The sequence below is a fragment of the Zingiber officinale genome, chromosome 1B (assembly GCF_018446385.1).
Source record: "Zingiber officinale cultivar Zhangliang chromosome 1B, Zo_v1.1, whole genome shotgun sequence".
Lineage (NCBI taxonomy): Eukaryota > Viridiplantae > Streptophyta > Magnoliopsida > Zingiberales > Zingiberaceae > Zingiber > Zingiber officinale.
Genome location: NC_055986.1, coordinates 52818951 through 52830871, shown reverse-complemented (window position 1 = coordinate 52830871; position 11921 = coordinate 52818951).

Sequence of the window (11921 nt, the reverse complement as noted above, 5' to 3'; positions counted from 1 at the left end):
TTCTTATCACAAGAGGAATGATGGGTCGTCTCTCTAATACCCCAAATACAGGTTTTGCTTATGAAATCCAAGGTGTGGTTGATTATCTCACCAGCCATGGCGTCAGGGTATGGTGATTATCTCACCACCTGGAAGGCGTTATTCTACTACCCCATTACTGGGGTTGGACTGGGTAATACGACCAACGTAAATATGTATTCCCATGCAACCAATGGAGGTAAACAGTCGAAATTTAGTGGATGGCAGAATATCTGTTAGCTTTACTAACTATACTGCAGCTAGAGAACAAAATGATGAAATTGAGCACGAGCTTCTAGCAGTTTTGAAAGAAAAAGCCATCATTAATTATGAGGATGATCCAACACAATATCCTGAAGCTTCAAATCAGGAAAGTTTTCCTTATATACTAGTCCATAAGTTAACTGGTACAGCCGTGATGATGAAGAATAAAACCTCTGGAGCAGCAGGTTTTGACTTTGCCACTGACCAAAGCATTATTATAGAACCCAGAGGACGAGCCTTAGTTCCAACAGAGCTTACCCTGGAAATTCCATGGGGAACTTATGGAAGAATTGCATCTCGATCCAACATAGCTTGGAAACTTGGGCTTGACATTAGAGCCGGAGTAATAGACTCTGATTATCGAGTTGAAATATTTATTTTACTTTTCAATCATTCTGATGAAAGAGTTTTTATCCCACGGGGTATGGCAATAGCACAAATAATCTTTGGACAAATTATTCACCCAAATATCTATGAAGTTACTCAGCTGTCAACCACTAATAGAGGAACTGGTGGGTTCGGATCCACAGATACCCAATCATCCACAGGAAGTAATTCTAAAAAGTCAAAATCAAAATCAAAGGCTAAATATGCTACCGAACGATGGGATACCTTGGGTCAACCAAGTGGGAAGTTTGACTATTATGTTAATTATGATATTCCCAAAGCTCTTCCGGATTTGGAACTACCCCCACCTTCATGGGATGACGAAGTGGTTGAGGAATCTAAACCAAATTTGGATCTGCAACTACCAAAAGAGAAACATGTGTTATCTACATTCTTGGAAGAGGAAGCTCTGTCACCAAAGGAAGCATCTAAAGACCTTGCAGGGACTACTGTTGGTGCAACCTTAGGTCAAGGTTAACCTGGTTGACCCGACTCGAGTTGACCTGACTCGAGTTGTATTTTGATATTTGACGAGAACAGAAGAGTTGTATTTTGATGGGAGATTGTTGGTGCAACCTTAGGTCAAGGTTGACCTGGTTGACCTGACTCGAGTTGACCTGACTCAAGTTGTATCTTGATGTTTGACAAGAACAGAAACTTGGGAGGTTATGGGTGCAACCCTTGGTCAAGGTTGACCTGGTTGACCCGAGGTGAGTTGACTTGGCACGGAAAAGTCCAAGCAGGGAGCTTGGCACGGGAAAAGTCCAAGCAGGGAGCTTGGCATGGGAGAAAGTCCAAGTATGGAGACTTGGCACGGAGAAGTCCAAGTATGGGAACTTGGCAAGTGGAAGTCGGAGAGGGCTCGGTAGCTCGTTCTCCGGACTAGGTCAGAGAGGGCTCGGTAGCTCGTTCTCTGGACCGGAAGTGAAAGACGGAGAGGGCTCGGTAGCTCGTTCTCCGGACTAGGTCAGAGAGGGCTCGGTAGCTCGTTCTCTAGATCATAAATCGAACATAAGGCAAAGAGAAAAGGAGGGGATCGGTCTGTGGACCGATCCACGTGCACCCTGATCGGTCCACAGACCGATCAGGAGACGATCAGAGAGTTGGGCGAGTTCTCTATGAAGAGTGTTGATCGGTCTGGGGACCGATCAGCATAGGTCCTGATCGGTCCCCAAGACCGATCAGGGAGGCCTCGGACCGATCAGGGTGGAGCCTGATCGGTCCAGGTATAGCCGTTATGAGTGACAACGGCTATCTCCGTCTTCTTCGCTGTCTTCTTTGCAGTGCAGGTTATAAAAGGAGATCGAGGGCTTCTACAGCAATACTTCTTCTTCTTCCTCTCCTCAGCTGCTACCTCTTGCTTCTGTAAGAGCTTGCTGTTGCTGAGCTTTGCTGAGCTCTTCTTAGCTGAAGCTTCGCGTGAGCTTCCTCGGCTGGGGTCTCCAACAGTTGCTGCTGTATTTGGCCCGTGAAGTTGCTGCTTCATCAACAGCCGACGAGAAGGCAAGATTGTTTGTTTTTTACATTCATATTGTTGCTTCTTCTTGTGTATTCTTGTACTCCTATTCTTGCTGGTGCAAGAAAGATTGTGGCGAGGTTTCTCCACCCAGAAGGAGTATATATATTAGCCGGTTCTCCGGGGACTCATCCACCGACGGATTGATAGGCTTCGTCCACCTTACGGACACGCCGAGGAGTAGGAGTTTATCTCCGAACCTCGTTACATCGCTGCGTGTTGAGGTTTGATCTTCTTGTCTTTGTTTCTTTGTTTTATTTTTCACTGCGCTAACGTCAACTTGTAGAAAGAAACGAAGATTTGGGGTCGGCTATTCACACCCCCCCCTCTCTAGCCGCGACCATCGATCCTAACAAGTGGTATCAGAGCAAGGTCGCTCTTCGTTGGATCAACACCCGGGGGAGCACGAGCTAGAGAATGGAGTTATTTGGAGAAGACGTCACAATTCCACCTTTCTACGATCGCGACGACTTCGCGTTTTGGAAGGTAAGAATGAAGTACTTTCTTATGACTAACCTAGAAATTTGGAGGTGTGTGCAATTAGGTTTTACTCCTCCATTGGATAAAGAAGGAGAACTTTTGGAGAAGAAGAAGTGGGCGAAGGAGCAAATCTACCAATCAACCATCAATGATGAGGTAACAAAAATCATTGAATTTTCTTTACCTAATGATGTTTTGTGTAGGATAGGTGGATATAACGATGCCAAGGAGTTATGGAATAACTTGACAAAGTTCCATGAGGAGAACTCCACTTCAAGTCATGAAGAGGAGTCAAGTGAGCCAAGTAGCTCACATCATGGAGGCATGGATTTAGAGGTTGAGGGCTACTCAACATCTAAGGAAGAAGAGGAGGAGAGTTCCTCTTCAAGATCGGAGCAAGAAGAAGAAGCTTCTATCTCCGGAAGGGATGAAGAAGAGAGCTCACATCCATCCTCAACCCTAGGTAACTCAAGCCATTTAATTTCAAATAAATTACACATAATGTGCTTTGAGTGTAGGAAATTTGGGCATTACAAGAGTAAGTATCCAAAGAGGGTTAGGAAGACTCCACCGGCGCCAAAGGTCAAGGAAGCCAGAGTCCCGACACGCAAAGGCAAGGAGCACGTGATGTGCTTCCAATGCAAGCGAAAGGGACACTATAGGAGTCAATGTCCGAGGGGAAGGCAACCTCACAAGGACAAGAGACCGAGCACGTCAATAGGGGGAGCTAAGGTAAACCCTAAGGTAACATTTAAGTCTCATTCTTGCAATAAGACACATGCTAGTAGTTTTGTTACAATTGTTAATAATGATAAGCATGTTAACTTTAGGAACCAATACATGAGCTTAGGAGCCAAACATGTTAACCTAGATAAGGATAATACTAGAAATGTCAACCCTAGAATTAACCCATCTAAGGCTAAGGAAAATCTAGGTAGAAATCCCAAATCATCTAGACATATGCCTAGGAATACCTCAAAGAAAAATGATAAATTAAAGCTTGAGGTATTAGAGAAAGAAAATCAAGTCTTGAGGTCAAGACTTGACTCTCTAGAAAAGGCTCTTGAGGATTTGACTCTAGGGTCTAGGGGTCAAAAACCCAAGTCCAAGGACAAGAAAGGTTTGGGTCACAAACCTAAGTCCCAAGTGGTCAAGCCCACTTACCATGATGTTCCATTCGATTATGGAACAAAACCTAGGACTAGGAAGATCATCACCAAGGTCACAAGGGGAGTCACCCCTAGAGTTGATCTTGATGAGACCCAAATGACCAAGGCTTCAAACCCTAGGAGGGTCATTAGGAGGGTTGCTAGGGAAGTCATCCCTAGTGAATATTTAGTGAACCCAATGAGCTCAAATAGGTATTGGGTTCCTTGGAGCGTGATTTCATCACGCTAGATGAGTTAGGGTGTGCCAACCTTACTTGAATAGGTAGTTAACCTAATCATGGCAAAAGGTGGCACTTTAGGAATTTTCAAGGTGTGATCAAGCCTTGAAAATGAAATTAAGAATTATCCCTAAGGTGATTAGAATGTGCCAACTACATTTGAGGAGTTCTCTTAGGTCAGTTTAATTGGCACATAGTGATCTAAACATCCTTGGTATATGATTTTAGGTCTATTACTCTTAGGAATATAGAACCTATGGCAAAATGATCAAAATTATCAAAAATGGCAACTAAGGCTAGAATTAGGTATTTCCTATACCTTTACATGTTATTTGCCATATATTGTTTGTCATATGCCATGTCATGACATCATATTTAATTTAGTATCATTTGAAATGTCATGATAATGCTTAGGTTATTTATATGTCATGCCTTAGTTAGAGTTTCACACTTTATGCCATGACATCATGACATTGGCACATGTTCCATTTATGATACTATTTTATGCCATGTCATCATCTCTTGCATTTATAATCAATGAAAATGATTTAAGGACTAAAACACAATTTGATATGGAGATCAAATTGTTGTTTAGAAAATGCATGAGAACCTAGTTAAGATGACCTAAATCCATATCTCACATCAAAATTGACTTGGATGTGTTTGATACACCTTAGATGTGTGTGAGATATTAGGATGATGAGTTAGGATCAAGGTGCATAGTTCTTGTACCTAGATGAGCCTAATTCGAAATTGGAGTATCATAGGAAAAACTTGTGTACAAGTCATGTACATATAGTCCTGAGATTATGGTCCTAAATTAAAGGGTTTAAAATCATTTTAAAATTGATTTGAAAAACCTTGATGAAGCTTTTCTAGTGATAGCATTCATCATTGAGCAAGTTGATACAAAGTTGAGTTAAACTTGAACTATTTCAAAGTTTTTCGAACTTTGTATCAAGTTTTGAAAATGGAAGTTATTTTCATCGAAAATTATTTTTCTGTGATAATATATGTTATGAGGAATGTATCCTCAAAATTTTACAATTTTTGAAATTTTATGTGATTTTTGAGAGGTTTCTGAATTTCGGAAGTAGAAAAATCAGAAACTTCTGATATCAGAATTGGGGACCGATCAGAGGGGATTCTGATCGGTCCAGGGCACTCTGGATTGGTCACTGGACCGATCTAGGGAAGTGTGGATCGGTCTGGTGACCGATCCAGGGAAGGTCTGATCGGTCAGGTGACCGATCAGCGCGTGCCAACTTGCTGATTTTCGACTGTTTTGTCTGAAATTTCAGCTGGGAGTTGGTGTTTTGGATTTCTAAAGGCTTGAAACTCTCCAAGACATTGTTGGTGCAATGGTCAAGGGGGAGTTGACCTTTAGGGGGAGTTTTACCTATTAGTCAAGGAGGAGTTGACTTTTAGGGGGAGTTTTTACTCCTAAAGACTTGAGTGATATGGGATTATCACTAAGTTAATTGTTGACCTTAGTATCAAGGGGGAATTAAGGGTTTCAATGAAAGGTATGGAACCTTCATTAGAAAGAAACTCTTGACCTTGATTCACTCTTTTTGATGTGTGTCAAAAAGGGGGAGAGTGTAGATTTGGGGAGAATGTTCAAGGAAGAACATTAGAAAACCTAAGTTAGGTTATGGTTTTGTCAAACATCAAAAAGGGGGAGATTGTTGGTGCAACCTTAGGTCAAGGTTGACCTGGTTGACCCGACTCGAGTTGACCTGACTCGAGTTGTATTTTGATGTTTGACGAGAACAGAAGAGTTGTATTTTGATGAAAGATTGTTGGTGCAACCTTAGGTCAAGGTTGACCTGGTTGACCTGACTCGAGTTGACCTGACTCAAGTTGTATCTTGATGTTTGACAAGAACAGAAACTTGGGAGGTTGTGGGTGCAACCCTTGGTCAAGGTTGACCTGGTTGACCTGGTTGACCCGAGGTGAGTTGACTTGGCACGGAAAAGTCCAAGCAGGGAGCTTGGCACGGGAAAAGTCCAAGCAGGGAGCTTGGCACAGGAGAAAGTCCAAGTATGGAGACTTGGCACGGAGAAGTCCAAGTATGGGAACCTGGCAAGTGGAAGTCGGAGAGGGCTCGGTAGCTCGTTCTCCGGACTAGGTCAGAGAGGGCTCGGTAGCTCGTTCTCTAGATCAGAAAGAGAACAGAAGGCAAAGAGAAAAGGAGGGGATCGGTCTGTGGACCGATCCACGTGCACCCTGATCGGTCCACAGACCGATCAGGAGACGATCAGAGAGTTGGGCGAGTTCTCTATGAAGAGTGTTGATCGGTCTGGGGACCGTTCAGCATAGGTCCTGATCGGTCCCCAAGACCGATCAGGGTGGAGCCTGATCGGTCCAGGTATAGCCGTTATGAGTGACAACGGCTATCTCCGTCTTCTTCGCTGTCTTCTTTGCAGTGCAGGTTATAAAAGGAGATCGAGGGCTTCTACAGCAATACTTCTTCTTCTTCCTCTCCTCAGCTGCTACCTCTTGCTTCTGTAAGAGCTTGCTGTTGCTGAGCTTTGCTGAGCTCTTCTTAGCTGAAGCTTCGTGTGAGCTTCCTCGGCTGAGGTCTCCAACAGTTGCTGCTGTATTTGGCCCGTGAAGTTGCTGCTTCATCAACAGCCGACGAGAAGGCAAGATTGTTTGTTTTTTACATTCATATTGTTGCTTCTTCTTGTGTATTCTTGTACTCCTATTCTTGCTGGTGCAAGAAAGATTGTGGCGAGGTTTCTCCACCCAGAAGGAGTATATATATTAGCCGGTTCTCCGAGGACTCATCCACCGACGGATTGATAGGCTTCGTCCACCTTACGGACACGCCGAGGAGTAGGAGTTTATCTCCGAACCTCGTTACATCGCTGCGTATTGAGGTTTGATCTTCTTGTCTTTGTTTCTTTGTTTTATTTTCCGCTGCACTAACGTCAACTTGTAGAAAGAAACGAAGATTTGGGGTCGGCTATTCACACCCCCCCCCCCTCTCTAGCCGCGACCATCGATCCTAACAACTACAAGCCCATGGGCCTCTGTACCCCGGTCCAAGAACCCTTTTGATGATATTCCGGAGGAAGATAGTGATTTCTCATATATTCAATATTTGACACAATTATCTCAACCAAAGGATGCACAATTATCTCCATCAAAGGACGTAATATGGGATTCTTATGAAGACATTGAAGAATTTAGTAATCCTTTTACCTCTAAATCTTCTCAACTTATAGCAACAGGCTATGAAATGGAATACCCGATATTGCGGAACTTAATAAATTCCATACCAAGGGAAGAAGCAAATCAACAAATATACTCAACAAGTACAGTAGTTTCGCCCTATCAACCACCTGCTGATACAGCTATGGGGCTACCGGGATATCCTCCAGTAGTACAAGATGCAAGCCCAGCTACACAGCAGTCATCCACACAGCCCATATTTCGAAACCCAAAATTACAGAGAAATCGAAATACTGAAATGTGGACTCTTCCTTCCGCACAACAACAAGGAGGGGTAATTTTTTTTATACCAGAGCAGCTGGGATTATTTCAAGATGTTTTCTCCATATGGGAATCGATAACTTTAAATCATGTCGCTGCTCAAGGATTTACTGATCCAGCAGAAAAGATTGAATATATGGAGAACCTGCTAGGAGAAATGGAAAAATTAGTCTGGGTACAATGGCTAATGGCATACCCTAATGAATATGATGTCCTTATTCAAGCAGCAGACGGAAGGCGAGGAACTCAAAATATACTATCTCAAATGAGGAGGGTCTTTTAATCAGACCCTACACAAGGGTCAACTGTGATTCAGGATGAAGCCTACCGAGATTTAGAAAAACTCTCATGCGACAATATGAAGAATATTCTCCAATACATGAACGACTATATGCGTCTTGCATCAAAAACAGGTCGCTTATATACAGGACCTGAATTATCAGAAAAATTCTGGTTCAAAATGCTTGGAGATCTTGGTAAGCGAATTAAGGAAGCCTTCGATGAAAAATATAAGGGACTAATAGTTGGTGTTAGTCCTAGGGTATTATTTGCATATAAATTTTTGGATCAGGAATGCAAGGATGCTGCTTTCAAAAGATCATTAAAAGATCTTTCCTTTTGTAGTCAAATACCCATCCCAGGGTATTATAAGGGATCAGGAGGATCAGGAATGAAGAAATATGACCTCCAAAGGAGCAGGACTTATAAAGGGAAACCACACGATACCCATGCGCGAGTAGAAAAACGTAAGCATTTATTAAAAAATAAGAAATGCAAATGCTATCTTTGTGGACAGGAAGGTCATTTTGCAAGGGATTGCCAAAATGATAAAAGAAGCAGCAAAAGAGTTGTCTTGTTTGAGCAACTTGATATCCCTGATGACTGTGAAATACTATCAGTACAAGAAGGAGAAAACTTAAGTGATGACATTTATAGTATTTCAGAAGGAGAAGAAACAAATGATCTACAAAGATCAATACAAACATTGGTATTCTATGAAAATATTTTTATGCTGGGGCAAATAGATGGAGGTTACAGGCCACAAATTAAAGTAATAGATCAACAGTATAAGTGTGCTCATCAATGGATAGCCAATGGGGACACTTATCCCCCACAACCAACAAAATGCACAGGATGCCAACGAGACACACAAAAGATGGCACGAATTCATTGCCCAAATTGTTTAATCGCCTCATGCAATTTATGCGGTCCATATTATTTTGGATAGAAGGTACCTATATTACCTCCCTCCTCTACGCCTTTCTTCCCTAACAAATTGTTATAGGAACAACAAAAATACATTTTATGGTGTGAAGCTGAAATGGAAAGGCTACAGCAAGAAGTAACCTACTATAAAAAGCTTTATGAGGAGTTAGTTCTGGAACATGATCTGCAGCACGACTTTAATAATCTTGCAAACACTCATATTGAGGAAGATGATGAGGATAATATACAGCTTGCACATATTCTTTTTCTTGAAGCAGCGGAAAAAAATCTCGGCAGTACAAGGAGGTAAAAATCCTCGATTAGTTAAAAATTTACTGTATAATCTGCAAGTGGAAATTGATATTTCAGGAATTCCTAAGTTCACCGTAAAGGCAATCTTGGACACTGGCGCTACAACTTGCTATGTTGATCAGCATTCCGTACCAAGAAATGTTCTTAAAGAAAATTCATTTTTAGTACATTTTTCTGGAATTAATTCTCAGCAAACAGCAAGATTAAAGTTAAAGCAAGGAAGGATGATGATTGATGATAATAATTTCCGAATACCATACACATACAATTTTCCTATTGTATTGGGAGATAAGATCGAAATGATTATTGGTTGCAACTTTATTCGAGCAATCAATGGGAGAGTTAGAATAGAAGGTAACATTGTTACTTTTTATAAAAAAACTCACTATTGTCAACACTTTTCCAGAAGTAGATACGCAAGCAGCAGCCATTCAGGAATTAAATCTTGATGAAGAAGAATATTTACAAATAAAAGAAGTGGTTTGTTATTCTCTTGGTCAATCATCACAAGCCTTTTCATAACAGTTCGGACCTCTATTAAAGGAGTTAGAATAACAGGGCTATATTGGGGAAAACCCATTACAGCATTAGGCCAAAAATAAGATTCTGTGCAGATTAGACATCAAAAACCCAGATTTCATTATTGAAGACCAACCTATTAAGCATCTAACGCCGACACAGAAATCTGCTTTCACCAAGCATGTAGATGCATTATTAAAACTTGGAGTTATACGACCAAGCAAAAGTCGGCATCGGACCACAGCAATCATTGTCAACTCTGGTACAACCATTGATCCAGTTACTGGAAAGGAAAAGAAGGGCAAGGAACGACTGGTCTTTAACTATAAGTGTCTTAATGATTTAACCAACAAGGACCAATATAGTTTACCAGGAATCAACACGATTCTCCAAAAGGTTGGTACAAGTTCAATTTATTCAAAATTTGATTTAAAACGTGGTTTTCATCAAGTAGCAATGCACCCAAACTCTATAGAATGGACGGCCTTTTGGGTACCAAATGAGCTTTTTGAATGGCTCGTGATGCCTTTCGGCATGAAAAATGCTCCTGCAGTCTTCCAGAGAAAAATGGATGAATGTTTTAATTGCACTAAAGATTTTATTGCGGTTTACATTGATGATATATTGGTTTTCTCGAAATCAGAACAAGAACATGCAAAACACTTGAAGATTATGCTCTCTATATGCCAAGATAACGGGCTAATTCTGAGTCCTACCAAATTAAAAATAGCAGTTCCTGAGATTGAGTTCCTAGGTGCCATACTAGGAAATCGGCATATAAAACTTCAACCGCATATTATTACAAAAATCACCGAATTCCAAGAAGAGGATTTGATGAACAAAAAGGGAATGCGATCATGGCTTGGGATTCTTAATTACGCAATGAATTATATTCCCAATCTAGGTAAGTTACTCAGCCCCCTTTATGCTAAAATAAGCCCCACCGGGGATAAACGCATGAATTCCCATGACTGGCTATTAGTACAGCAGATCAAAAATATAGTCAGAAATCTTCCTCATCTGAAAATTCCCCCAGAAGAAAGTTTTATTATTCTTGAAACTGATGGCTGTTCTGATGGTTGGGGAGGGGTTTGTAAATGGAAACACTGTAAGTATGATCCTCAATCTTCTGAAAAGATATGTGCTTATGCAAGTGGCAATTTTTTCCTTCAAAATCAGCCAAAGATGCAGAAATCTATGCTATTATGAACTCCCTTGAGGCATTAAATATTTATTATCTTGATAAAAAAAAGCTAGTGATCCGAACAGATTGTCAGGCAATCATTAGCTTCTTCGGGAAAACAACAACAAATAAACCTTCGAGGATCCGTTGGCTTGCATTTACGGATTATATAACGGGCACCGACATTCCCATTAAATTTGAACACATTGAAGGCAAGGATAATTTACTCGCGGATTCTTTATCTCGACTAATTACTTGCCTTATTATTTCAGAATGGCCGGAAACAGTTCTCAATGGTCTGGAATTAATCCCCCAGGCTCTCCAGGAAGTCCAACAAGCACCAACACCGAAAGCAGAAGCGAGTCTTTTGGAGGCAATCAACAGCCTCTCTCACTGGTTGAACAATACCAGCAAAAACTCAAGACAAAAACATACCCTATCAGTCTTGAGGACGATAACAGAAGACGAGAAGAATTACATCAACTACAGCAATAAATAGCGGTACAAGCAGAAAATGCACTATAGCAATTACGTATAATATATATGCTCAAAGTACGTGAATGTCAGTCTCTCAGTACCAAAGACAATTGGTGGCATGATTGGTTGCCTGCTGCAAGACAAATCGATAAACAACTAGAGCAAATGGTGTATTTACTTAGTGATGCAGTATGACGCATGTCCAACTTCAAAGTTTAGAATAACTTTGTGTCGTGTCAACTTTATATGCTGTAAAAGAGGGAATATATTCCTTTTTTATGTCGTGTCATGTTTATAAAGTGTGTCGTGTGCTGAAGGAATATATTCCTTCTTTAGTCATGTCTAGACACTTCATGTTATTCGCTCTTATCAGATAAGGATGATAGCCTGTCGATGGGGCCCACTGAGCACCCGAGGGTTTCTTCCCTATCTATATAAGACGAAGAGAGGAGACTCTATTTGACAAGAAACAAATCACTTGGATTGATTTTGCCGGTTTTCATCTGACATTCTTCAAACCTCATCCAACAGTCAGTATTCTTCACTCATAGGGCAGCAATTGAAAAACCCTGCACTCATCTGTCGAATCTGGCTTCAAACCACTTCAAAAAATTGCATACGAGGGAAATATCGATCAATGTACACAAGTTAATGGACTCTGACGTCTTCAC